The sequence below is a fragment of the Ovis aries genome, chromosome 1 (genome assembly GCF_016772045.2).
Source record: "Ovis aries strain OAR_USU_Benz2616 breed Rambouillet chromosome 1, ARS-UI_Ramb_v3.0, whole genome shotgun sequence".
Taxonomy (NCBI): Eukaryota; Metazoa; Chordata; class Mammalia; order Artiodactyla; family Bovidae; genus Ovis; species Ovis aries.
Genome location: NC_056054.1, coordinates 250,808,840 through 250,834,723, shown reverse-complemented (window position 1 = coordinate 250,834,723; position 25,884 = coordinate 250,808,840). Strand labels below are relative to the sequence as shown.

The window sequence follows — 25,884 nt, the reverse complement described above, 5'->3', positions numbered from 1 at the left end:
AGAAACGCGTGTCACTGAACGAAGAAACCTCGGCCTGGCCTGTCTGGGCCGGGACGGAGCCGGAGAAGAGGATCGCTGGGAGAAGGCGCCCAGGGGCTCCGCCTGAAGCTCCCGCTCTTCCTCGCGCTGCTCCTGGACCTATGATACCTACTCAGTATCCGCGTCTTAATCCTACGGGTTGGACGTACGCTTTAAAGCACCAAGTAGACCCCACTCTGCTTCTACTCCGACACAGGCGCGAAGGTTGTCGTGGGGCTTTGGGGGACAGTTTACGTCTGTGCTTCGTATCACAAATAGAAGTCATGGGCAGGGTCTGTCCTTGTGACACGTGGGATAGCTGTTCGGATGTGCGTGTGCAGAAACACAGGTATGCACAGATATAAGATGTGAGATTTATATTTATGGGGTAAAACACGTTTATACTTTATAGATGCATAATGACATTTGAATATCATGTATCAGTAAATGTGACTCATGAATATTGCATCTTCTTTTTCATCTTCTCTTTTCTCCTCTCCTCCTTTATTTCTTCACTCCTTCCCTCTTCCCTCCTTTTCTTTTCTTTCTCAATTCTTCCTTCCCGGCCTGCCTGCCAGTGTACACATTCTGTCACAGCCTAGAAAGAAAAACAACAGGCTGTGAGGGAGGCATTTGTTCAAATCTCTCTCTGGACAAGACCTTTGTTCTGATCTTTCTCCAGTGTTGGGGGGTGAGTTCTCATCTATGTTCAGCATAAATCTGATTGGGACCCAGTTGCATGCATGGAGGTTGTCTTGGGGGAAATCAGTGCTGGAAAAATACTCAAGTGTGCCTTTTAATGGTTAACTTGGCCTTAACAAAAAGTCTGCAGTCACATGAAGTGTGAGAGAGATGGCCGGTGTTTTGAGTCTTCGTGCCCCAAACTCCCTGTCCCCCTCAGAGCCAGGGTCCTTTGTGCAGGAAGGTGAACTGAATGGATGGCATGCAATTTTGTGTGTACTAGTTGGCATGTCTGGATTGGCCCAATGCCTGTTGCTACCTCTTCCTCCCAAGCTGCCCAATCTCTGGGGAAGAGCCATTGGTGGCCTCTGGGCCTTTTCCCCAGCATCCACGGGCCACCCTCACGAGGTGCTTCTTCCCGCTTAGGCTCCTGATCTGCATTCTGCAATGAAAAGAACAGAGGACAGGGTGATCGGGCTCTCTGGAATTCAGCACCTTGAAGACGACTCCAGAGAGGTCAGCAGGGCAGTGTGGCCTGAGCACCACAGTAAGAGGAAGCAGGGCTCTCCTAAACTCACCTCACTAAATACCATTCTCCACCCGCCACTGAAAAGATCCCAAGGTGTCTTGTTTTTTTTCCACTGATTCCAGCATACACGGAGGCAAGTGGGTCTTCTTCAGAACTTTTGTTGTTGTTTCCTGAGCTGGAGTGAAGATGTTTTTTTTCTTGCTTACCCCCATTTATGGCCAGGCTCTGGGTAGGAATGCTGTGAGTTGGGCTTAGGGCTGCTACAGATGGACCCCACTGCCCATCCTCCCCCAGGGCTTTGACAGAGGCAAAAGCAGCTGGGTCTGTCCCTGCCTGGGGGTGGATGCTCTGTCCTCCATTTCTTTCTGACCACCCGGGCTGGTGTCCTCTTTCTCCGCCTCTCTCCCCCTTGCAGGCATTTCCGCTGCTGGCCTGCAGCAGCCAGGTGTGACAGCATTGTTGTGTGTGTCATCACTTCCCCGAATTCCAAGCTCAGCTCCCTTTCAGCCTTTGAGGAGTGTGTGTGCGTGTGTGTGCGTGTGTGTGTGTGTGTGTGTGTGTGTGTAGGGGCTGGGGTTAAAGGAAGGGGTTGCTCTAAAGGGTTTTCTGAGTGGCAGGAAGAGGAGTCCTGCCTGCAGGTATTGATCTCTCCAGGAAGCCGTGGGGCGCGCCTTCGTTCCCTTCTGACCCTCTTGGCCAGGCTGGGGAGGGCCCCACTTCCGAGCGAGGTCGGGATCCCGCCTGCAGGGTGGACCGCGCCGAGGCTTGTGTGGGGCCCAGGGCGTCGCGGCGACGCAGGGCTGCGGCTCGGTGACCCTGGGGCGGTGCCCACGTCCAGGGGCCGGGCGGAGCTCCCAACCTCTCCTGTCCGGTTTTCCCAGGGGCCCGCCGCTGCGCGCCGGTCTTCCCGCCGGAGCAGCGGTAATGAGACCGCTGACCAAACACGGCTGCGGGCCCCGCGCCCGCGCGGCGCGGTGGAGGCCCCGACAGGCAGCGCGAGCGGCGCCCTCGGCTCTCCTGCGGCGAGGCGCTCCTCTCCCCGCGGCAGGGAGTCCTGCCACAGTCGCGCGAGCGGCGCGGCGGCCCGAGGCGGCAGAGCTAACCCCGCGCCGCTCAGCGGGTCCCGCGCCACCGCCAGCGGGGCTCTCCAACACCCTCCGCTCCCCACTCCTGCGGGACAAGAGGGAGCTCTCTGCTGTGCTTCGCCGGCGGGAAAAGGGAAGCCTGAGTATCCGTGTTGATTAACACCTCCCCACGCGACTCGACGCCTCAGCAGCTGTTAGAGCCGCCCAGGTCCCTCCCGCCCAGCGGACTCCAGGGCCCTCTCCCCAGCTCACATTCCTCTATCCATCTGTCTGTCAGCTCCTGTATCCTCCCTGCGCCCGCTCAGTTCCCCTTTTCCCCACTACTCTCTCACACTCACCTGTCACATATACTAGCTCGGATCTTGCACATTTTGGTGGAAAACCTGCCAATCTGAGGCTGGCACCTTAAGCCTCTTCACACACTCCCACACCCAGCTATCCCGTGGCTGATCTCTTGGCTCCGTGTCTGCAAGTCTGACACTCCCAGAAGCCTGCTGATTCTCTGATGTCCTTGGCCTGTGTTTCATGTGACTGGGTTGCCACCTGGATGTTCCCATGGCAAGATCGCTGTTTAGAGCTCTTTAGAGAAGCTCAGGTACAGAACAGACCCCTGACGCGCTTTAATACATGCAGGCTCCTCACACAGGCTTCATCTCTGTCCTGTAGCTGGACTTACTGCGACAGGCTGCAGAGGAGGTTGCGTGGTTCTCTCTTGTGCACACATTCACCCGGCACCAGGCTCCAGGCCAGCTGGTATTATTCTGCCTGGTTAGGATTAGCAGAGTCACTTATCCAAATAAGTGCTTGGGAGAGTGAGCGTGAAAGAGTAAGGATATGGAGAGAGAGAGAGAGACAGAGAGAGAGAGAGAAGCCATTACCCATTCTGGGGAAGAACTTACAAACAGAGCTGAGAGTTGTTTCCAGTTGGTAAGTGTCTTGCTGAATCTCCCCCACCTCCACCTCCCTGCCCACCCTACCCTGTGGATAGCTGAGCTGGGAGGCAGCAGGCCAGAGTTCTGGGTCCCTCCTTACCTTACTGATATTGAGCCTCAAGTCTACCAGCCCCTCTTGGTCCCAAGGAGTGTATGCCCTCCCCTGTACCAGGCAGACTGCAGAGCAGTTGTAGACCTTTTCCCTGGTTGAGCCTAGTTCAGGGTTGAAAACACAGAGGGGGCTGGTTCCTGGGCCATGTCAGGACCTCTCTCTTCCAAAGTCCTCTGGAATGCTTCTCTCTGGAGAGAGAAGTCTAGGGTGGAGGGAGCTGATGTGTTGTTTAAAGTTGCTTTTGGTGGTGGTGGTGGTTTAGTCACTAAGTTCAACTCTTTAGTCACTAAGTTCAACTCTTGCAACTCCATGGACTGTAGCCCACCAGGCTCCTCTGTTCGTGAAATTCTCCAGGCAGGAGTACTGGAGTGGGTTGCCATTTCCTTCTCCAGGGCATCTTCCTGACCCCAGGCATTGATCCCCATCTCCTGCAATGCAGGCAGATTGTTTACTGAGTGAGCTACCAGGGAAACCCAAAGTTGCTTTTGTCCATGTCCAAACTGTAAACCTCGATGGACAGAAACTCTGTCCTCTACTTCTCACTCAGTGTTTCCCACCAGCATGGGTTTAATGTATTATAGTGGAATTGGAACATGGCTGTGCTCCACAGAGAATTGAGAGATGCCATTTCCCTAGTTATGAGGGAATAACTGGAATTTCTAAGAAAGGGACTATAGGTGAAGAAGGGTGGCTGGACCACACAGGGCCAGCTCAAGATCTGAGCCACTCTTCTTCACGTGTAGTCCCTTTCTTAGAAATTCCAGCCTCATCAATACCTACTCACAAAGGTAGCATGTATTCTGATTTCTATCATCATAAATTAACTTTCTGCTTCATAAGTGGGGTACATAATACATACTCTTTGGGTCTGGTTTCTGCATAAAATATTTTTGCTATTCACTCATCTTGTTGCATGTATCAGACATTCATTCTCTTTATTGCTGTGTAATATTCCACAATTTGCTTATCCATTCACCTATTGATGGTGTTATTTCCAGTCTTGGGATATCATAAATAAAGCTGCTGTCAATGTTTTTTTACATGTCTTTTTGTGAAGGGCATTTCATAGTCACTCTTGAATGGCTATGTAGGAGAGTGGGCATCTATTTAGTTTTAGTAGAAATTGCCAGTTTTCCAAAGTGGAAGAACAAATTACAGTGTTATATAGACAGACAGACATGCTGTTAACAGGGCCTTCTAGAAAACATTTCCTTCTAGAAAGCATTCTCTGAAGACCTCTTTGTACCTCCAGCTATTATTGTCCTCATAATAAAGGGTTAAAGTGGCTGTCTTTTATTAAACACTTATTTTGAACCAGGGACTTGACGTACATTTTCTCATTTAATTTTTTTTTTTCCCAGAGAAGGAAGGATTTATTACTTGCAGCAAGTAGGAGAATAGCAGGAATCTTTCCCAAACTGTGTCTCTCTCATGTCATTTTTATGACAAACTGAAATGTTGGTACTATTCCCATTTGATAGATGAAGAAACTGAAGCTCAGAGAAGTTAAGTAAGTTGCTGGAGGCCCCCAGTCACTAAATGGCAGTTTGACTTGGGAGCTCTGAGTGTGTGCCTCTGTCGCTGCCAGGTCAGGCAGTCCTTCCTTCCATCTGACCAAATCTAGCTATTATTTATGAGACCTATTTCCTGTAACCTCTGGTCCTCCCCGAGTACATAGTCACACTTAAGCTTGAGATCTGTGTATACACACATATGCACACATTCTCACAGCCATGCACACCCTCTGTGAAGAAGATGGGCACGGGGGCTAATTCATGAAACCCTCAAAGTTTGCCAAGCCCAGGGCTCTGCAACCTGATGGTGTTCCTCTCAGGGAATTTTCAGGAAAAGATTAGACCAGGGACAAGTTTGTTTCTGGATGCTCCTGAGAAGAATTCAGAGGCCATCCTTTCCTGGGAAGAGATGGGCATTTGGTCCTCCTCCCAACACATTGAGCCAAGTCCCTAACCATGGCGATTTAGAGGCATCAGCCCTGGGCATCCCTCTGTCTGCAAGTTCATCCAGGGATGTTCATCTGGGGTTGATGAGGATGATAACCTGGAAACGTCACACCCTGCCTGGGATAGTGGGGAGTGGGAAGGATGTGTGCCGTCTGTGCAGAGAGGGGCTGCACTTCAGGACAGAGTGCTTGACTGAGGCCTGCAGGGAATGGTCACTCGGAGAAGAGCTGAATGCCTTCTCAGGATCATATCCTGAGGACTTGTTTACCAAGTAACCAAGGCCCCGGGCTTCACTGAGAGGAATGTGCTGCCCTGTGGGTGGAGGTGATACGTGGGCACTACACTGTGTGGCTGGCCCCTCCTCAGGCCCCTTTTTAGACTAATTGAGGCCTTGCTGGGCTCTGGGTTTGTAATTGGGGGTAATTGCTGGCAGGCTGCTGTGGTGGTGCTACAAGAGGCTTTTGTTGGGGGAAACTGTGGTCAGGAATTTGGGGCTTTGGGTGGGAACAGTCAGGATTCTTGTGTGCTCTATCCAGGTACCTCTTGGCCTTAACCTTTTGCTAGGAAGCAGTACTTCTGAGGAATGGGAACTGGTAGCATGTCTGAACAAGAAGGGCCCCCCCTCGAAAGGGTGATGGGAACGAAGGTCTAGAAATACACAATGTAGGCCCCAGGAATAGTGTAGATGGAAGGAAGGTCCTGGAGCATGGTACTGTCACCTATGGCAGGCTGCACCTCCCACTGCAGGCTCGGAGGCACGGTAGTGGAGTGGTTAACACAGACCTCTGCACTAATTCTTAAAAAAAAAAAAATTGTTTATTTATTTATTTATTTGGCTATGCTGGGTCTTAGTTGCGATATGTGGGATCTAGTTCCCTGACCAGGGATTGAACTGGGGTCCTGCATCGGGAGCGAGGAGTCTTAGCTACTGGACCACCAGGGAATTCCCCTCTGTCTTAATTCTTATTGACATCAGCCTCAGAGATTATGAAACCTTGCTTAGGTTCAGAGTTTTAACATTTTTATTGTTCTTTGAACAGGCAATATCTTTACATATACCAAAATTTAAAAAAAAAATAGGCTTACAATGAAAAGTCTCTCAATTCTTTCCCTGTCGCCCATCTCACAGGCAGCAAGTGACCTAGTTTAGGGTGGAGCCTTCTGGGGCATATGCAACATACTACCTGGGTGTTCTTTGGAAGGAATGATGCTAAAGCTGAAACTCCAATACTTTGGCCACCTCACGTGAAGAGTTGACTCATTGGAAAAGATTCTGTTGCTGGGAGGGATTGGGGGCAGGAGGAGAAGGGGACGACAGAGGATGAGATGGCTGGATGACATCACCGACTCGATGGTCGTGAGTCTGAGTGAACTCCAGGAGTTGGTGATGGACAGGGAGGCCTGGCGTGCTGCGATTCATGGGGTCGCAAAGAGTCGGACACGACTGAGCGACTGAACTGAACTGAACTGAGCATGCGCTCTCCAGTCCTCCCTCACTTTTTTGCACGTGGAAGCATTGAGTGCACAGTGTTCTGCACTTTAGAAATCTTTCCATATCAGTGCATTCCCTTTTTAGAGCCGCATAATATTAGCTTGTTTCAAATACTTTGCTTTTATAAACCATACTGTATATAGCACATATATGTGAAATCTGAGAAAAGTTGGTATAGACGATCTTATTTACAAAGCAGAAACAGAGACATAGATGTAGAGAACAAACATATAGATACCAAGGGGGAAAAGGGAGATGGGATGAACTGGGAGATTGGGATTGAATATATATACACTACTGATACTGTGTATAAACTAGGTAGGGCTTCCCTGGTAGCTCAGCTGGTAAAGAATCTGCCTGCCATGTGGAGACCTGGGTTTGATCCCTGGGTTGGAATGATCCCCTACAGGAGGGCATGGCAACCCACTCCAGTATTCTTGCCTGAAGAATCCCCATGGACAGAGGAACCTGGCAAGCTACATGGGGTCACAAAGAGCTGGACATGGCTGTGTAACTAAGCACAGCACGGCATAAAGTAGGTAACTGATAAGAACATACGGTATAGCTCAGGGAACTCTACTTAGTGCTCTATGGTGACGTAAATAGGAAGGAAATCCCAGAAAGAAGAGATATATGTAAATATGGGCTTTCTCTATGGCTCAGCAGGTAAAGAATTTGCCTGCCAATGCAGGAGACGTGGTTAAATTGCTCCGTTGGGAAGATCCCCTGTAGTAGGAAATGGCACCCCACTCCAGTATTCTTGCCTGGGAAATCCCACAGAGAGACTAGCCTGGTAGGCTACAGTCCATGGGATCACAGAGAGCTGGACAGAACTGAGCATGCACATACAAACACATATATAAAAGTATGACTGACTCAGTTTGCCGTACAATAGATACTAACACAACATTGTAGAGCAACTATGTTCCAATAAAAATTAAAAACAAAATACCAAAAGCCTATGATGGTTCATTAAAGGAAAAAAATTACTGTAATGTGAAATCTTGTATATATCTAATTTTGTAGGTATGTGCATATATCTGTACAAAAATTTCTAAATATGCAGAGTTGTGTCCAAGGGTTTGTGCATTTGCAACATTGATAGATGTTGCCAAATTACCCTCCTTATAGAATGAAGCAGTGTGCACTCCCAAATGGGATTCCTGCTTCTCCACAAACTTTTTCAAGAAATCTTGAAGATATAGTCAAGGACTCCCCTGAATCCTCTCTGATCCTTCTCTGTCCCTCTCTCCTGAAGTGATTACAGTAAATTTGGTGCTAAATATTCCCACCACTATTTTAATACTTGTTTGAGATGTATCCATTTCTAAGCGATACTTAGTATTGCTGTGTTTCCTAACTTTATTTAAATAGTATCCTGCTGTTGCAGAAAGATGCCTGCTTGCTTTTTCATTCACCTTTATGTTTGAGAAAAGTTCCTGGTTGATACAAGACAAACTCCATTTATTTTCACTGGGTTGCACCATTCCATTGTACGGACACAGCACAGTTTATTTATCCATGTTCTTGTTGAGGGACATTGGGTAATTTCCTATTCTTTAAGGTTACCAACTAGTCTGCTATGGATGTCCATGTATATGTCTGCCAGTGCTCATGTGCTACAGTTTACCAAGAAGTGAGACTGCTGGATCAAAGGATTCAGATGTCTTCAACTTTGCTAGTTATTACTGAACAGAGCGTCAGCTTCTTCATCTGTCAAACAGAGAGAGTGATGCCTGGTCCCTGGGAAGCCAGTGTCGGTAAGCGAGATGGTGGAATGGGAGAGAGTGGGCTTGGATCTCAGTAGATATATACTTAAATCTTGGCTCCAGGATCTACTTGCTGTGTGACTTTGGGCTATTACCCAATCTCTCTGTGCTTCAGTTCCCTTATCTGCAAACAGAAATAATAGTATTCAGGTGGACTGGAAGAAACACAAGCTGGAATCAAGATTGCCGGGAGAAATATCAATAACCTCAGATATGCAGATGACACCACCCTTATGGTAGAGAGTGAAGAGCTAAAAAGCCTCTTGATGAAAGTGAAAGAGGAGAGTGAAAAAGTTGGCTTAAAGCTCAACATTCAGAAAACGAAGATCATGGCATCTGGTCCCATCACTTCATGGGAAATAGATGGGGAAACAGTAGAAACAGTGTCAGACTTTATTTTTCTGGGCTCCAAAATCACTGCAGATGGTGATTGCAGCCATGAAATTAAAAGACGCTTAGTCCTTGGAAGAAAAGTTATGACCAACCTAGATACTATATTCAAAAGCAGAGACATTACTTTCCCGACTAAGGTCCATCTAGTCAAGGCTATGGTTTTTCCAGTAGTCATGTATGGATGTGAGAGCTGGACTGTGAAGAAGGCTGAGTGCCGAAGAATTGATGCATTGGAACTGGTGTTAGGGAAGACTCTTGAGGGTCCGTTGGACTGCAAGGAGATCCAACCAGTCCATTCTGAAGGAGATCAACCATGGGATTTCTTTGGAAGGAATGATGCTGAAGCTGAAGCTCCAGTACTTTGGCCACCTCATGCGAAGAGTTGACTCATTGGAAAAGACTCTGATACTGGGAGAGATTGGGGGCAGGAGGAGAAGGGGATGACCCAGGATGAGATGGCTGGATGGCATCACGGACTGGATGGACGTGAGTCTGAATGAACTCCGGGAGATGGTGATGGACAGGGAGGCCTGGTGTGCTGTGATTCATGGGGTTGCAAAGAGTCAGACACGACTGAGTGACTGAACTGAACTGAACTGATAGTCTTCTTGAGAAGATTAAATAATATACTGTGTGAAAAGTATTTAGCACAGGATCTGTTAAAGAAGAAGCACTAAAAAACCCAGTAATAATAATAGTAGTAGTAGTCAGTCAGCCAGTTCAGTCGCTCAGTCATGTCCAACTCTTTGTGACCCTATGAATTGCAGCATGCCAGGCCTCCCTGTCCATCACCAACTCCTGGAGTTCACTCAAACTCACGTCCATCGAGTCGGTGATGCCATCCAGCCATCTCATCCTCTATGGTCCCCTTTTCCTCCTGCCCCCAATCCATCCAGCCATCTCATCCTCTGTCGTCTCCTTTTCCTCCTGCCCCCAATCCCTCCCAGCATCAGAGTCTTTTCCAGTGAGTCAACTCATCACATGAGGTGGCCAAAGTATTGGAGTTTCAGCTTTAGCATCAGTCCTTCCAATGAACACCCAGGACTGATCTCCTTTAGGATGGACTGGTTGGATCTCCTTGCAGTCCAAGAGACTCTCAAGAGTCTTCTCCAACACCACAGTTCAAAAGCATCAGTTTGTTGGCACTCAGCCTTCTTCACAGCCCAACTCTCACATCCATACATGACTACTGGAAAAACCATAGCCTTGACTAGATGGACCTTAGTTGGCAAAGTAATGTCTCTGCTTTTGAATATGCTATCTAGGTTGGTCATAACTTTCTTTCCAAGGAGTAATCATGGCTGCAGTCACCATCTGCAGTGATTTTGGAGCCCAGAAAAATAAAGTCTGGCACTGTTTCCATTGTTTCCCCATCTATTTCCCATGAAGTGATGGGACCAGATGCCATGATCTTCGTTTTCTGAACGTTGAGCTTTAAGCCAACTTTTTCGCTCTCCTCTTTCACTTTCATCAAGAGGCTTTTAGTTCCTCTTCACCTTCTGCCATAAGGGTGGTGTCATCTGCATATCTGAGGTTATTGATATTTCTCCTGGCAATCTTGATTCCAGCTTGTGCTTCTTCCAGCCCAGCATTTCTCATGATGTACTCTGCATATAAGTTAAATAAGCAGCGTGACAATATACAGTAGTAATAGTAATAATACCAATAATAACAATGTCTCTGATCTCTTTTTAGCCTGTTATTGTGGCACATTTCAAGTCTATAAAATAGAAGAGAGAATAGTACAGTGAACCTCCATCTGGTTTTCTCTATATCCCCACCCATTTCTTTACCCTTTCCCCACCATTCTTTTTGGAGAAGGCAATGGCACCCCACTCCAGTACTCTTGCCTGGAAAATCCCATGGACGGAGGAGCCTGGTAGGCTGCAGTCTGTGGGGTCGTGAAGAGTTGGACATGACTGAGGGACTTCACTTTGACTTTTCACTTTCATGCATTGGAGAAGGAAATGGCAACCCACTGCAGTATTCTTGCCTAGAGAATCCCAGGGATGGGGGAGCCTGGTGGGCTGCTGTGTATGGGGTCGCACAGAGTCAGACACGACTGAAGTGACTTAGCAGCAGCACCATTCTTTTGAAGCCAAATAGAGACATTGTATTTATTACTTTACTTGTATATGTGAGAGTCAATATCCCTAAAATATTAGCACTTAAAAAATAGCCACACTACCATCATCATGTCTAAAAATTGAGGGTGATGTTTTTAGTATATCAAACACACAGTTAATGTTCAAATTTTCTTAAATATCTCAAAAGGATTTTACAGTTGGTGTGAGCCAAGACCCAAATAAGGTCCATATATCCATATTTTTTTGTGTGTGTGCTTAATCACTCAGTTGTATTCGACTCTGTGACATTTTGGACTGCAGGCCACCAGGCTCCTCTGTTCATGTGATTTTTCAGGCAAGAATATTGGAGTGGGTCGCCATTTTCCTCCTCCAGGGAATCTTCACGTCCCAGGGATTGAACCTGGGTCTCCTGTATTTCCTGCATTGGCAGGCAGATTTTTTACTTGCTGAGCCATCAGGGAAGCCCTATCCATATATTCAGTTCAGTTGTGTCTGACTCTTTGCAACCCCATGGACTGCAGCATGCCAAGCTTCCCTGTCTATCACCAACTCTCAAAGCTTACTCAAACTCATGTTCATTGAGTCGGTGATGCCATAAACCATCTCATCCTCTGTCGTCCCCTTCTCCTCCTGCCTTCAATCTTTCCCAGCATCAGGGTCTTTTCCAGTTAGTCAGTTCTTTGAGTCAGCTGGCCAGAGTTTCAGCTTTAGCATCAGTCCTTCCAATGAATATTCAGGACTGATTTCCTTTAGGATGGACTGGTTGGATCTCCTTGCAGTCCAAGGGACTGTCAAGAGTCTTCTCCAACACCACAGTTCAAAAGCATCAATTCTTCAGCGCTCAGCTTTCTTTATAGTCCAACTCTCACATTCATACATGACTACTGAAAAAAACCATAGCTTGGACTAGACGGACTACTACATTTGTTTAATATGTCTCTAAGTCTTTTTGTCCATAGATATCACATCTCTTCTTTCTCCATGCATAATTTCTCTACAATAGTGGACCACTCGTCCTCTAGGACAGGGCTTCTCACAGCCTGGATTTTGCTGATTGCATCCCTGTGGCATCCTTTAACATGCTCCTCTGTCCTCTGTATTTCCTGTGTGCAAGTAGATCTAGAGGCTTGGTTAGATCAGGTTTGATATTTTGGCAAGAACACTCTACCAATAGTGTTGCATAGTTCATAGCCCGCCAGACTCCCCTCTCCATGAGATTTTCCAGACAAGAATACTGGAATGGGTTGCCATTTCCTTCTCTGGGGGATCTTTCCAACCCAGGGATTGAACCCAGTTTTCCCACATTACAGGCAGATTCTTCACGGTCTGAACTGCCAGGGAAGTCCACAGTTCAATCAGGACGCACTAATGTTTAGTTTTTCCTCTTTTGGATTTTAACAGCCATTGATGATCACTGTCTAGAGGCTTTATTCCTTAGGGTTCATTTGCAAAATGGTGATATTCTAATCTTGTCGTTCCTTTTCATTAATTAACTGGGCTCTTCCATAAAGAGAAACCCCTTATCAACCACTTGGTTGCCCTGAGGTAGTGTCTGTGAAGGACAGGCAGGATGAATAATGGATTTTTCTTATATTTAATGACAATGACAACGGGACGCTAAGTGATCGTTTGGGAAATAGCTGTTTTTGTGCATCTTGGATGATATCAGGTGTGTCTTCCACCCAAAAGAAGAAAGGAAGAAAAAAAAGATTGAACAAATTCACAAACTCCCCAATCACTTAATTTGCTTCTTCACACACGTGTTGGACCCTTTTCTGTGCAGTGGCTGTTCCAGGTGTGGGGATGCAGAGAGCAGCCATGTGTGTTCTCTGCCCACAGGGAGTTCCAGGTGACAGGTACACAGCCTGTACACATCCCCCCAGCCCAAGATGCAAATGCCATAGGTGACAAGAGGAAGAAAGGAGAGATTTCTGGCTGGGTAATCTGAGCAGGCCTGGCAGGTAAAGGTCATGCCCCCAGGAGAGGCTGTGTTGCCCTCCCCACCCCCCGCCACTGCTGGTGCGGGGGGCCAGAAAACAGCATGTTACTGCCTTAATCAAGGGGTGCTTTTCAGCTTTGTGCCTGTCAGGTGCCAAGGTATGTGCCAAGTGGTATGGTGGACATGGAAAAGACCTAGTTTCTACACATGAAGAGTTTTCTTCAGTCTGATTGGGAAGAAAGACAACACACACTGACTCTACAATAGATCAGCTTGTTGGTTGTAATTCAACAAACGTTTCTGAAGTGTTTAAGTTATGCCAGAAAGAGGGCACTGAAGGTGAGATGGACATGCCCCCTGCCTTCAACAGGCTGTGTGGCCTTCTCAGCATGTCCACGTTTTGGGTGCTCTGTGTTCCTGCCCACCCCTCCTCTCACTCCAAACGAGGTGTGCATCCTGGGTCATGTGGGTCTTGGTAAAAGTGACTTGCTCATCCTCTCAGCTGCTTGCTCTTCATCCTTCAAGTGTGCTCAAGCATAGGCTTCTCTCGGGAGGTATTCCCTGGCTCAGTAATCCAGGGGTACCCAACCTCCAGGCCGCAAACTGGTACCTTCTGTCAGATCAGTGCAGGCGTTAGACTAGAAGTACAGTGCACAATAAATGTAATGTGCTTGAATTGTCCTGAAACCATCCCCACCACTCCTGGTCCATGCAAAGCTGTCTTCCACAAAATCCGTCTCTGGTTCCAGAAAGGCTGGGAACCACTGCAATAATCTACATCAGCAGGCTGGGCTGGGTGTTTGGGCTTCTATGGCACTTTGTTGGTGCTTCCTTCTATCTCAGCAATTATTACCCTCTGCTGTCAATTATTTCTTAATTTGTTTATCTCCTCCTAGAGTGTGAACTCCCTGAGGGTGGTGACTGCGTTCTTATCTTTGTATTCTTAGTTACTGATGTTCCTGAAGTGCCGAAAATGTTTGTTGAATGAATGTCTAAGATTCCAAGTTTAGCGCTGCTTTCTCTTAGGTGCAGATTTAGTCTGGGGAAAGATGAGGCCTTCAAATGTTTCTCGTCACTGACACTTGAGTATGAATCAATCCAGGATTTCATGACAGTTCTGAGAGGTAGAAACTGGGAATGGGAGGGACTCTAGGCCAACAGTTGGGGTCCGAACGTGTATGTTCATGGATGGTGAGATGCCAGGATGAAGCAGAGGGAATGCTGGATGGGAGAGGGTCCCGGAGGACTAGAAGGCAAATGCTGTGCGGGCAGTCTCGCCAGGCCCTCGGGTGGAGGAAGGAAGGCGCAGCTTCCGGGTGTGCCAGGCACGCCGCGTGCCGAGGGTGCAGGACGCTGACCCCGCGTTGCGCGCCCCGCGGGCCGGAAGCCGGCTGGCCCGACGCCGCCGGGGGGCTTCCTCGCTTTGCAGCGCCGGAAGCGGCGGCCGGCGGCGGTGGGGGCCGGGGCCGTTCCTACCATGTCATCCTTGCCCGCGGCGGCGCAGGAAGCCCGTGTGGAGCGCACCGGCGCCTGGGGCGCGGGGCCTCCGCCGGGCGTGGTGCGTGGCCCTGGGCTCTCAGCGCAGACGCGCCCGCCCAGAGCGGCGGGGCCGGCTGGGGCCTGCCCTGCGGTCGCCCCGCCATCTCCCTGTCTCCTCGAGTCCTTGGAGACTCTGGCCCCTCACTGTCTGCCTCTGCTAAGCCCTGCCTCGGAGGCCCGTCCGGGAAGGGAAGAGAGGATCCGCCCGAGACGGCGGGACCCACTGCAGCTTCCTGTGGCCGCAAGAAGGCGTAGCTAAGACGGTCTCTAGGCAGGGGCGACACTAGAGACGAGGTAGTCCAGACGAGGGAAGCCCTGTGCGAGGAAGCTGGAGCTTCATGCGGGACGGACGGGGCTGCCTTCGCTCTAATTTTCTCTGAGAAATGGGTGCTCGCAAGTTCCGGGGCATTATTTCTATGTCACGGGGCGGTCCTTCTTTCATCTGTAGAGTGTATGAATGGAGAGCAAATCACAAATGGTGAGTGTGTGCCCACCATTGCACATACATTCTGCACAGGTGTGCCCACACATTCACATGCAGTTGTTCACGTGTGTGTGCAAACACGCACATTCCCCCACACCCACCCCTTTTCTCTCCAGTTTGAGTCTTTAAAAAAGTTCCATTACAGAATGTTTATCATTCCCGTGACTTCTGGGGCTGTGGCTCAAAATTGTTTTCAAGCTTTAAACTACATGAGTTGGGACTTCCTGGTGGTCCAGTGGTTAAGACTCCACGCTCCCATTCCACTGCAAGGGCCGTGGGTTCCATTCTTGGTCCGGAAACTAAGATCTTGCATGCCACACTGCGTGGCCAAAAATTAAAATAAACTACATGAGTCATCTGGGAGCCTTCTGTGACATATGTGGGTTTGCTTGAGACTAGCTGTCCCACAAAGATTGCCTTTAGGTACCATTCATTGTTGGGCAGAATTTGTCATTCATTCACGCATTCAAATGAACTTATCCAGACACTGCCTTCACACTGGTCCTGTGCTAGATCTGGGGATCTAGAGAGGAAGGCCTTGTTCTTGCCCTTAGGAAGTACAGTTTTGTGGTGAGTTGTGTAAGTAAACAGGCAAATACAGTATAGTGTAATAAGTTCTGATAGGGGAAGGAGGAGGAAGTCTTCTTGGAGGAGGTGATACTGGGGTTAAGTCTTAAGGAAAGATGTAGGGAAGGCATTCCAGTAAGAAGCATGTGTGTAAAGGCCCAGAGCTGAGGGAGGGAATGATGTTCTCAGGGAACCACCAGTGGCTGGGTTTGGCAGTGCCCAGTGTGGGGGGGAGGTGGCAGGCAGTGGACCATGAGGCTCTACCCATTGACACATCACTGAGGGCCAAGGGTGCCTTCCTGAGGGACTTGGACTTTATCCTGAGGCCATTTGGCTGTCAAATGGGAGTGAAAGGGAGGGTTTGTCTGTTAGCCTATTTTGACTGTGGCTTAGAGGATGGAAGGACGTGACAGGCACACAGGGGAGAGGTGATAGGTCTGCTAAGGAAGGAGCAGGAAGATGGTGAGAAGGGCCCACTGGTTTCTTGGGTGAGATGATTATCTGTGAGGAGCAAGTTGCATTTGAGCTGCCCAAGGGGCATCCAGCTAGAGATGTTTGGGAGGCAGTTGGACGTGAAGGTGTGGACTCAGGAGAGAGGTTTGCGAGTCACTAACCTATAGATGGGACAGGATGAATACACCCAAGGAGGGTGGAGAGAGAAAGAGGAAGAAAAAAGAGATGGGTAGAGTTGAGGAGCTAGTAAAAAGCAGGAGTTGACAGAGAAGAGGGGGTGATCAGGAGAGTGTGGTGTAAGGGGAGCCTTGGGAAGGCAGTGGTGAGGGGCTGCTTGGGACCCTCCCTCAAGCCCACTTCCTCTGGCTTCCCAGACTTGGGGTGCCTTGTCTCTTATGAGGTGATTTTAGTGGTGACACAGTCTCTCTGATGGTGAAAGTTTAGATGCTACAGTAAACTGGTTGTTGGGCAGAGGTTGGAGGAGCTTCTGTGTGCTTTAAATACTCACAGATACTGTTTATGTAACTCTCACTATGTGTTGGTAACTTTACACAAATTATCTCATTTAAGTTTCAAACGACTCTTTTCAGAGTTGACAAGTGAGAAAACTGGCTCAGAGAGCTTAAGTGTCTTGCCCAAGGTCACACAGCTGTAAGAACTGTAGCTGCGATATGGAGTCAGATCTGTTTGCTCTACTATTCCATTTTTTTCCCCTTTAATTGCCCTATGCTCTTTCCCTTAGCACACGTTTCACAGGTGGCTGCCTCCTAGATTGGCATCTGAACCTGGCCTGGCTTGCCCACACCCTCCAAGCCTCCAGCCCACGGGGACTTCAGAGGAGGCCTGTATCCCAGATTAGCCCTAAAGACAACATGCTCCTGAAGAAGAAAGAGGAGGTCTAGGCACAGCCGAGGCCTGGGATGGGAAGGGCTTCCCGAGAATCAGTAGGGAACTTCCTCCTGGGAAAGCCATGAGAGGGGCAGTTCCTCTCCTGGGCCAGGCGTCAGGGAGTCAGGGCCCCAGCTGTTCCTGCCCGGCCGCCCGCAGCCCTGAGCGCCCACCGGAGACAGGAGGCCCTGCCTGCTCACTGCCCATTGTCCCTGCACCACAGTGCCGCTTCCCATGCACCTCCTGTTTATACAGGAAGCCCCTGCTCTGGGGTGCCACCTCCCTCTCCTGATGGCTGGCTCCAAGCTCAAATTCCTTATAGGCAGCCAGGACTGGAGTATGCTATCCCTGCTCAATTACTTTAAGAATTAGCATAGCAGGGTGGGTAAAAGGATGGCCTTGCCCTGTGGCTGTCCTGGATTTGAATCTGGCTACTCTTTAGCTCTAGGACCTTGGGCATTTGCATTGACCCTATGAGTGCACATCCTCCTCTGTAAGATGGGGTGTATTAGTCCTACCTATATCACAGGTTCAGCATAAAGGTAAGTGAAATATGGAAGTGTCTGGAACATGGGATATGCTCAGTAACTTACAGATCTCATTGTTGTTACTGGTTATTTACCTTTCACTTTTGTGTGACTGCACGCTAAGTCACTTCATTTGCTTCCAACTTTGTGACCCTATGGACTGTAGCCTGCCAGGCTCTTCTGTGCATGGGATTCTCCAGGCAAGAATACTGGAAGGGGTTGCCAAGCCCTTCTCCAGGAGATCTCTGCAACCCAGGGATCAAACCCGTGCCTCTTACGTCTCCTGTGTTGGCAGGTGGGTTCTTTACCACTGGAGCCACCTGTAAAGCCTGCCTCCTACTTTTAATTGCACCGAATGTCAGCTGTGTTCTGATTGCAGGTGATAGTTTTAAAATAAGAGCTCCAAATTCGGTGGCATTCCTCGATTTAAGGGGTAGGGTCTGTGTCCCCTCCCCTTGAATCTGGGTGTTCGTGTGATTTCCCTGACCAGTATGGTACAGTGGAAGTGATATTGTGTGACTTTGTTTTGGTTGCTGGAACACTTGTACAGATGGTCCCTGAATTCTGATTTTTAGCCTTTACAGTGGTGTGGAAGTGATACAAATTCAGTAGAAACTGGAACTTCACAGTTGGAATTTTGATCTTTTCCTGGTGATAATGTGGTATAACACTCTCGTGATACTGGGCAGTGGTAGCAAGCTGCAGCTCTCAGCTACGAGACCATGAGATTAACTAACTGATATACTAACGACCATTCTGTACCCATACAGCCATTCTGTTTTTCAATTTCTATATAGTGTTCAATAAACTGCATGGGATATTCAACTCTTTATTATAAAACAGGCTTTGCCCAACTATAGTCTTCTGAGTGTGTTTAAGGCAGGCTAGGCTAAGCTATGATATTTAGTAGATTAGGTATATGAAATGCATTTTCGACTGATGATATTTTCAACTTATGATGGGTTTATTGAGAGGTAACTCCATTGTAAATAAAGAAAGACCTGTACTTGGAGCCCCAAGTTGCCATGTAAGAATCTAACTCTTCTGAAGTTTGGCAGGCAGTGAGGATTTTTCTTGTTGGGTGCAGTATCAGAGGGGTGGGAATAATTTTTTCAGTTCATTAAAAATTTAACGAGTGGAGTTTCAAAATACTAGAGTGAACTCAAACTGGAATTCCCTCCCTCATCAACAGAAGATGGAAAAAAAAATAAATGCAGATCAGAAGTGATAAAATACTCCTGGGATGAAGAAGTGAATAGGATATGACAACCATAAGCTGAAGTGCTTCTGAGTGTTTTGTGCCCAAAACATATGTAGCATTATGTCTCAGAAGAGGTATATGTGGTCAAGAATCACCACCAACCAGTAAACATCAGTCAAGCACTTGTTATGTGCTAAGACTGTCACAATTATCTGTGTGTTTTTACAGTTAATGCTTAGTTTAGAGTCACTTACTTGTTTGCATTTTCTTTGTTCACCCATTTCTTCCTTTTGAGTTTAATTTCCTTCTTCCTGATGTATATAGTTTCATGGTGCTTTCACCAAAAGTTTGTGAGTAGAAAATCCTGGTGAAATTAAGAAATTTCATTCTCCCTCTTAAATGTTAATATCACTGGATATAGACCACTGAAGGTGACAGTTACTTTTCCTCAGCACATGGAAGATACTTGGAATGTTCTGTTACTTTCTGGCATCTGTGGTGTCTGCTGAGAAGTTGAATTAAGCCTAATTGTTCCTTTGTGGGTAATGTGTCTGTTCTCTCTAGCAGTTTTTAAGATTTTATCTTGATGTTTTGCAGTTTTAATATGGTATGTCTAGGCATGGAATTATTTTTGTATATTCTGTTTGAGGATTGGAGTGCTTCTTCTTCATGAAGATTCATATTATTCATCATTTTTGAGAATTCTGGCTGTTTATATCTATTAATATTATCTTTTCTCCCATTATTTGTTCTTTTCTATTATAAATTTGTTGATTTTTAAATTTTCTTTTCTTTTTCACATAATTATCTTTTATACTTTCCATTGCTTTATCTCTCTGTACAATATTCTGGGTGACCTCCTCATAGCTATTTTCTAAGTCAGTAATTTTCTTTTCACCTCCATCTAAAATATGATTTTACTCATCCAATAAATTTTAATTTTGATGACTATTTTTTCATTTATACAAATTTTGTTTGGTTCTTTAAACAACTGCCTGGTATTTCATTATGGTTTCTGGTTTCTTCTCTTTTTCTCTTTTATTATTTTAAACATACTTATTTTATAGTCTTTCAGAATGTTCATCTATGAGAAGCTCTTGGGATGCTATTTATCCTGCTTTTTTGTGTCTGAAAACTTGCTCATGGTAAGCTTTTCTTTGTATTGTCTGCCATTTTCATTGGTGATTTCTCTATCAGTGAGAATCCTGTACTGACTGCCTGAGTTGTAGGAATGACCTCAAAAAGACGTTTTATTTTGGTTTTGCCAGGTCCCCTGGAGACATCAGCAGCTTGGAATCTATTTTTAATTTATTTGTTAATTTTTTGACTTGGGATTGCTATACAGTGCGGGTGGTAGAAGTCCACCTCTAAACCATCACGTAGTGAAAGGATGGTGTTTTGATTTCTTCTGGGCGATCAGGAAGAGACAAGTTTTATTGCTATGTCTCGGCTGGTGGGGAAGTTTTTCTAAGCTTCTTTATACTAAGGGTGCAGCTCTTCACAAGTCCTGACTTTCTGTAGGACTTTCACTCCTAATTTACCTTGAGTGATCCCAAAGCTCTGTCTCTTGTGTCCATAAGAAGGTTCAAACTGCAGCACCCCGCCTTTAAGGAGATTTTGCAGTCTGCAAGCCCTCTGCCCCTTGTCTGGGGCTCCTTCAGTGTCTTCTCGTGCTGCTCTTCTGGCTTTCAGTTCCCTCTATTTCTGGTGTCTAGGGATTTGTCTTTCTTGAGAGCAAGAAGTTGAAAAAAGTGGATCTTTTTTATTAGTTATTTTATTTTTTTATTAGTTATTTTAAAATCTAGGGTTTCTGTGAATTTGTAGTAGAAGACTCTCCTTTTTCTCTTTTTCCCTCCCCCCTCCCCTCCCTCCTTCTCCTCCTTCTTCCTCTTATAGCTTCAGGTCACGATGAACCTTTCCAGGGTCTTCATATATGTTCTCTCATGTCATCCTCACGAGTACTGTGTGACACAGACCTTATTTATCAGCTTCTTTTTATGCACTACCATGTTGAGACTTGGCAAATTTAAGTCTTGTCCTAGATCAGACAGGTAGGAAGTGGCTTTGTCAAGATTTGAACCCAGTTTTTCTGATTGCATTTAAGGTAGCCTTTAGGAAGTTATTGGTAATGATCTCCTTCCCCCATTATAAAAGTCTTCAACTTCGTTATAAAAATCTTCAAACATAATACATATACATACTATCTACCCAGAGTTTACAATTGTTGTTTTGCTGTATTTGCTTTATTATGTGTCTGTCCATTTACCCATCCTTCTAGTCATCCATCTATTCCTTTTGTATTTTGATAAGTTTCAAAATAAGTTGCAGGCATCAATATACATCATCTCTAAACAGTTTAGCATGCATGTGCTGTGCTTAGTCACTCAGTCATGTCTGACTCTTTGCGACCCCATGGACTGTAACCCACCAGGCTCCTCTGTCCATGGGGATTCTACAGGCCAGAACACTGGAGTGGGTTGCCATGGCCTCCTCCAGGGGATCTTCCCAACCCAGGAATCAAACCTAGGTCTTCCACATTGCAGGTGGGTTCTTTACAGTCTGAGCCACCAGGGAAGCCTGTTCATCATATATATATATATATATATATATATATATATATATATATATATATATAATTTTTTTTTTTTTGCTGTGCCTTGTTGCTTCTGGGATCTTAGTTCCTCAACCAGGGATGGAACCTGGGCCCCTGGCAGTGAGAATGCTGAGTCCTAGCCTCTGGACCACCAGGGAATTACCTGGCATACATATTACTGAAAGTAAAAATGTTAGTTGCTCAGTCGTGTCCAACTCTTTGCAACCCCATGACTATACCCTGTCAGGCTCCTCTGTCTGTGGAATTCTCCAGGCAGGAATACAGGAGTGGGTGGCCATTCCCTTTTCCAGGGAATCTTCCCAACCCAGGGATTGAACCCCAGTCTCCTGCATTGCAGGTGGACTCTTTACCATCTGAGCTAGCAGGGAAGCCCATACCTATGATTAAATAGAGTTAAATATTTATTTATGGTTCTTCCCCCCATGTACCACACATGAGTCTTGACTGATGTATCCACCTGTATAATATGAAGATACAGAGTATCATTGTCTCTGTAGGAAAGTTCCCTCCTGCCCACTCCCAGTCAGTCCCTGCCCTTGCCCAGAGGGAACTCTTTTGTTGTTTCCTTCATGGACTGGTTTTGCCTGGTCTAGAAATTCTTACCAGGTGTATTTTTTCGGGTAATTATTCTTTCATTCAGGAAAAGAATCTTTAGATTCACTCATATTTTATGGGTATGTGTATCATATTTTGTTCATTTTTATTGCTGGTAATATTTAATTGTTTGACTATAACACAGTTACTTTATCCATTCTCCTATTGTTAGACACCTGAGCTGCGTACAGTTTTTAGATATCATAATAAAGCTGATGAGTTTGTTGTTGTTGTTTCCCTGCTCAGTCGTGTCTGACTCTTGTGACCCCGTGGACTGTAGCCCTCCAGGCTCCTCTGTCTGGGATTTTCCAGACAAGAATACTGAAGTGGGTTGCCATTTCCGTCTCCAGGGGATCTTCCTTATCCAGGGATCGAACTTGCGGTTCCTGCTTGGCAGGTGGATTCTTTACCACTAAGCCACCTGGGTAAGCCCTAATAAAACTAATATGAACATTTAAAAATGATTATATTTATTTATTTACTTATTATTTTTGAAGTATAGCTGATACACACTATTATATAAGTTACAGGTGTACAATAGAGTGATTCACAATTTTTAAAGTTTGTACTCCACTTACGTGCTATGCTTACTCACTCAGTCATGTCTGACTTTTTGCAACCCTGAGGACTGTAGCCCACCAGGCTCCTCCTTCCATGGGATTTCCCAGGCAACAATATTGGAGTGGGTTTCTATTTCCTTCTCTAGGGGATCTTCCTGACCCAGGGATTGAACTCGGTGTCTTCTGCATCAGCTGCTGCTGCTGCTAAGTCACTTCTGTCGTGTCCAACTCTGTGCGACCCCATGGACAGCAGCCTACCAGGCTCCTCCGTCCATGGGATTTTCCAGGCAAGAGTACTGGAGTGGGTTGCCATTGCCTTCTCTGTCTGCATCAGCAGGTGGATTCTTTACCAGCTGAGCCACCTGGGAAGCCCATGTACCCCATTTACAGTTATTATATAAAATACTGGTTATATACTGTGTTTTGTATAATATATCCTTGTAGCTTATTTTATATGTAATAGTTTTTACCTCTGAATCCCCTATCCTTATATTGCTCCTGCTAGGAACATTTTACAAATATTATTTTATGACACAAGAGTGAGGCAAATAGTGTAGCAGCCAGATTGAAGTTAGTTGAGGGAGATGAAGAAGTGCAGAGAATGAGCAAAGAAAATTTTCTTTGTCTTGGTCACACTGTGTGGCTTGCAGGATCTTAGTTCCTAACTAGGGATTGAACCCAGGCTGTGGCAGTGAAAGCACCAAGTCCTAACAACTGGATCACCAGGGCATTCCCCAGGTAATTTTCTTAAGATGAGTAGATAAAAAGTGGGGAGAGAAAGAGCAGTAACTAGGGGGATGTTCATGGGTGAGGGATAATGTGTGTGTATATGTATATGTATACACACCACACACACACACACACACAATAGCTTTTAGTGAGAACTGGGGGTAAATTCTATATCTGTATCTTGTCAAGTTACCTAAGCTCTCCAAGCTGAAGTTCTCCCTTTTGAAAAATGGGTGTAATAATACCGCCTCTTGGTGCTGTTGAAAGGACATGGGAAGTGCTGGGTAAATAGCTGGTGCTTGAGGCCTGGAAGGGCTTCCCAGGTAGCGTTAGTGGTAAAGAACCTGCCTGCCAATTCAGGAGATGTAAGAGATGCAGGTTCAATCCCTGGGTCAGGAAGATCCCTTGGAGGAGGAGGGCATGGCAACCCACTCCAGTATTCTTGCTTGGAGAATCCCGTGGACAGAGGAGCCTGGCAGGTTACCATCCATAGGGTCGCAAAGAGTTGGACACAACTGAAGCGACTTAGCATGCATGCACGAGCCCTGGAAACTACTGGGTTTGTGTAAAAATAATCACAGTTTTTGCATTGTTGAAATTTGCCATTCAGTATTGGAGTACATTCTAAATAAATGTGGTTATGTTATACATCATTTTAGTGTGCATTTCTTGCTTTATGTTTCTTTTGGCTAATGACTTATTACTGTTTATTTTATATTTATTTTAGATTATGGAATTGGTGTTAGAAAGCAAATTTGAGCAATTTTCTTATTTGAGTTCAAAATGGGTTGTAAATCAGTGGAAAAGACTAGCAACATCAACAACGCATTTTCCCAGGAATTGCTAATGAAGGAATAGTACAGTAGTGGTTCAAGAAATTTTGCGAAGATTAGAGCATTGAAGATGAGGAGCGGAGTGGTCAGCCATCAGAAGTTGAGAGTGACAATTGAGAGCCATCATTGAAGCTGATCCTCTTACACCTACAGAAGAAGTTGCTGAAGAACTCAGCACTGACCATTCTGTGGTCATTCGGCATTTGAAGCAAATGGAAAGATGAAAAAGCTTGGTAAGTGGGTGCCTCATGAGCGGACTGGAAAAAAACTCATTGTTTTGAAGTGTTGTCTTCTCCTATTCTATGCAACAACAGTGAACCATTTCTCAATTGGATTGTGACGTGCAATGACAAGTGATTTTATATGACCACTGGCAAAGACCAACTCAGTGATTGGACCGAGAAGAAGCTCCAAAGCATTTCCTAAAGCTAAACTTACACCAGAAAAATGTCGTAATCACTGTTTGGTGGTCTGCTGCCCATCTGATCCATTATAGCTTTCTGAATCCTGGAGAAACCATCACATCTGAGAAGTATGCTCAGCAGATCGATGAGATGTACCAAAAACTGCAATGCCTGCAGCCAGTATTGATCAACAGAAAGGGCCCAGTTCTTCTCTACAACAATGCCCAACCACATCGCACAACCAACACTTCAGAAGTTGAATGAATTGGGCTGGATGTTTTGCCTCATCTGCCTGACCTCTTGCCAACCGACACCACTTTTTCAAACATCTTGACAACTTTTTGCAGGGAAAACACTTCCGCAACCAGCAGGAGGCAGAGAATGCTTTCCAAGAGTTTTTCAAATTCCGAAGCACAGATTTTTATGCTACAGGAATAAACAAACATTTCTTATTCATAAAAACATGTTAATTGTAATGGCTCCTGTTTTGATGAATAAAGATGTGTTTGTGCCTAGTTATAATGATTTAAAATTCACAGTTCAAAACTAATTAAGGTTGCACCAACCTAATATCATAGTACATCTCTGATACAAAGCCAGGAATGCACTTGTTCATGGGCAGCTTGTGCTCCTTGTGGCCAGTGACAGCTGGCCTCTGGGGTCAGGCTGGGCTGAAGATTGGGGCTCAGTGTCCCCCTGCCTCAGAAAGTGAGCGACATTGGAACTGGGGTTGAGGAGGTCACTGTGCCATTTGGCAGCTGCCACCAAGACCTTGGAGTGAAGACAGCCCTGGAGCAGCTTCAGTCACTGGCCTCAGCCAAGGCAGTGGAGAGGAGCTGCAGGGAGCCATGGGAACAGAGGCAGGCAGGAAGCCAGGTGGTCCCAGGAAGCTGCAGCCATGGCTGGTGGGTGGGAAGGGAGCTGATGAGAATGTCAGGGCTCTGGAGGGGATAGAGTTTCTGCCGCCTCCAGCTGCCTTAAGCCGCTTCTGCTGTTTTCCAGAGGGACCCAATTACCACCCTCTTTTGGAGCCAGGGCCACCAGAGATCTTGGGGAGATAGGAGGCGGCTCCCAGCTGGGCAGCAGGGGCCTTTTAAGCTCTGCTAACAGTACACCCGTTCCTGATCATCTGAGATATGGGGCCTGGTTTGGGGAAAATGTTGAGACTTCGGCACATGGTCCCTCAGATCCCACAGGGCCTCAGGCTTTCAAAGTGTTCTGAGAAACACCAACTCATTTGATCTTTTTCATAGCTTAGGAACTTCCTGAAAGGGTTTATTGGCTTCCCTGGACAGATAGTGTCTCTGTGGTCCAGAGAGAGGGAAGCCACTTGGCTTATAGTCACCTGTCCACCAAGGGATCCAGGACTTCTGTCTCTAAAGAGCCTCTTCCCTGTGCAACTTGGTCAACCAATCAACACACAGCAAGGCTGGCCAGGTTGCCACAGGCCCCACCATGCCCTATAGTATGTCACCAGGCTTGCATCCCTCATT

The 25,884-nt window shown here is 46.5% G+C and overlaps 1 long non-coding RNA gene across 1 annotated transcript; it reads left to right on the top strand.

The window, feature by feature from the left end:
- LOC121817262 (uncharacterized) lies at positions 1 to 24,910 on the top strand. The gene is made up of 3 exons (XR_006057096.2): positions 1 to 367; positions 22,112 to 22,290; positions 23,882 to 24,910. It is a non-coding gene; the product is annotated as an uncharacterized LOC121817262 (long non-coding RNA).
- Positions 24,911 to 25,884: the final 974 nt, after the last annotated feature.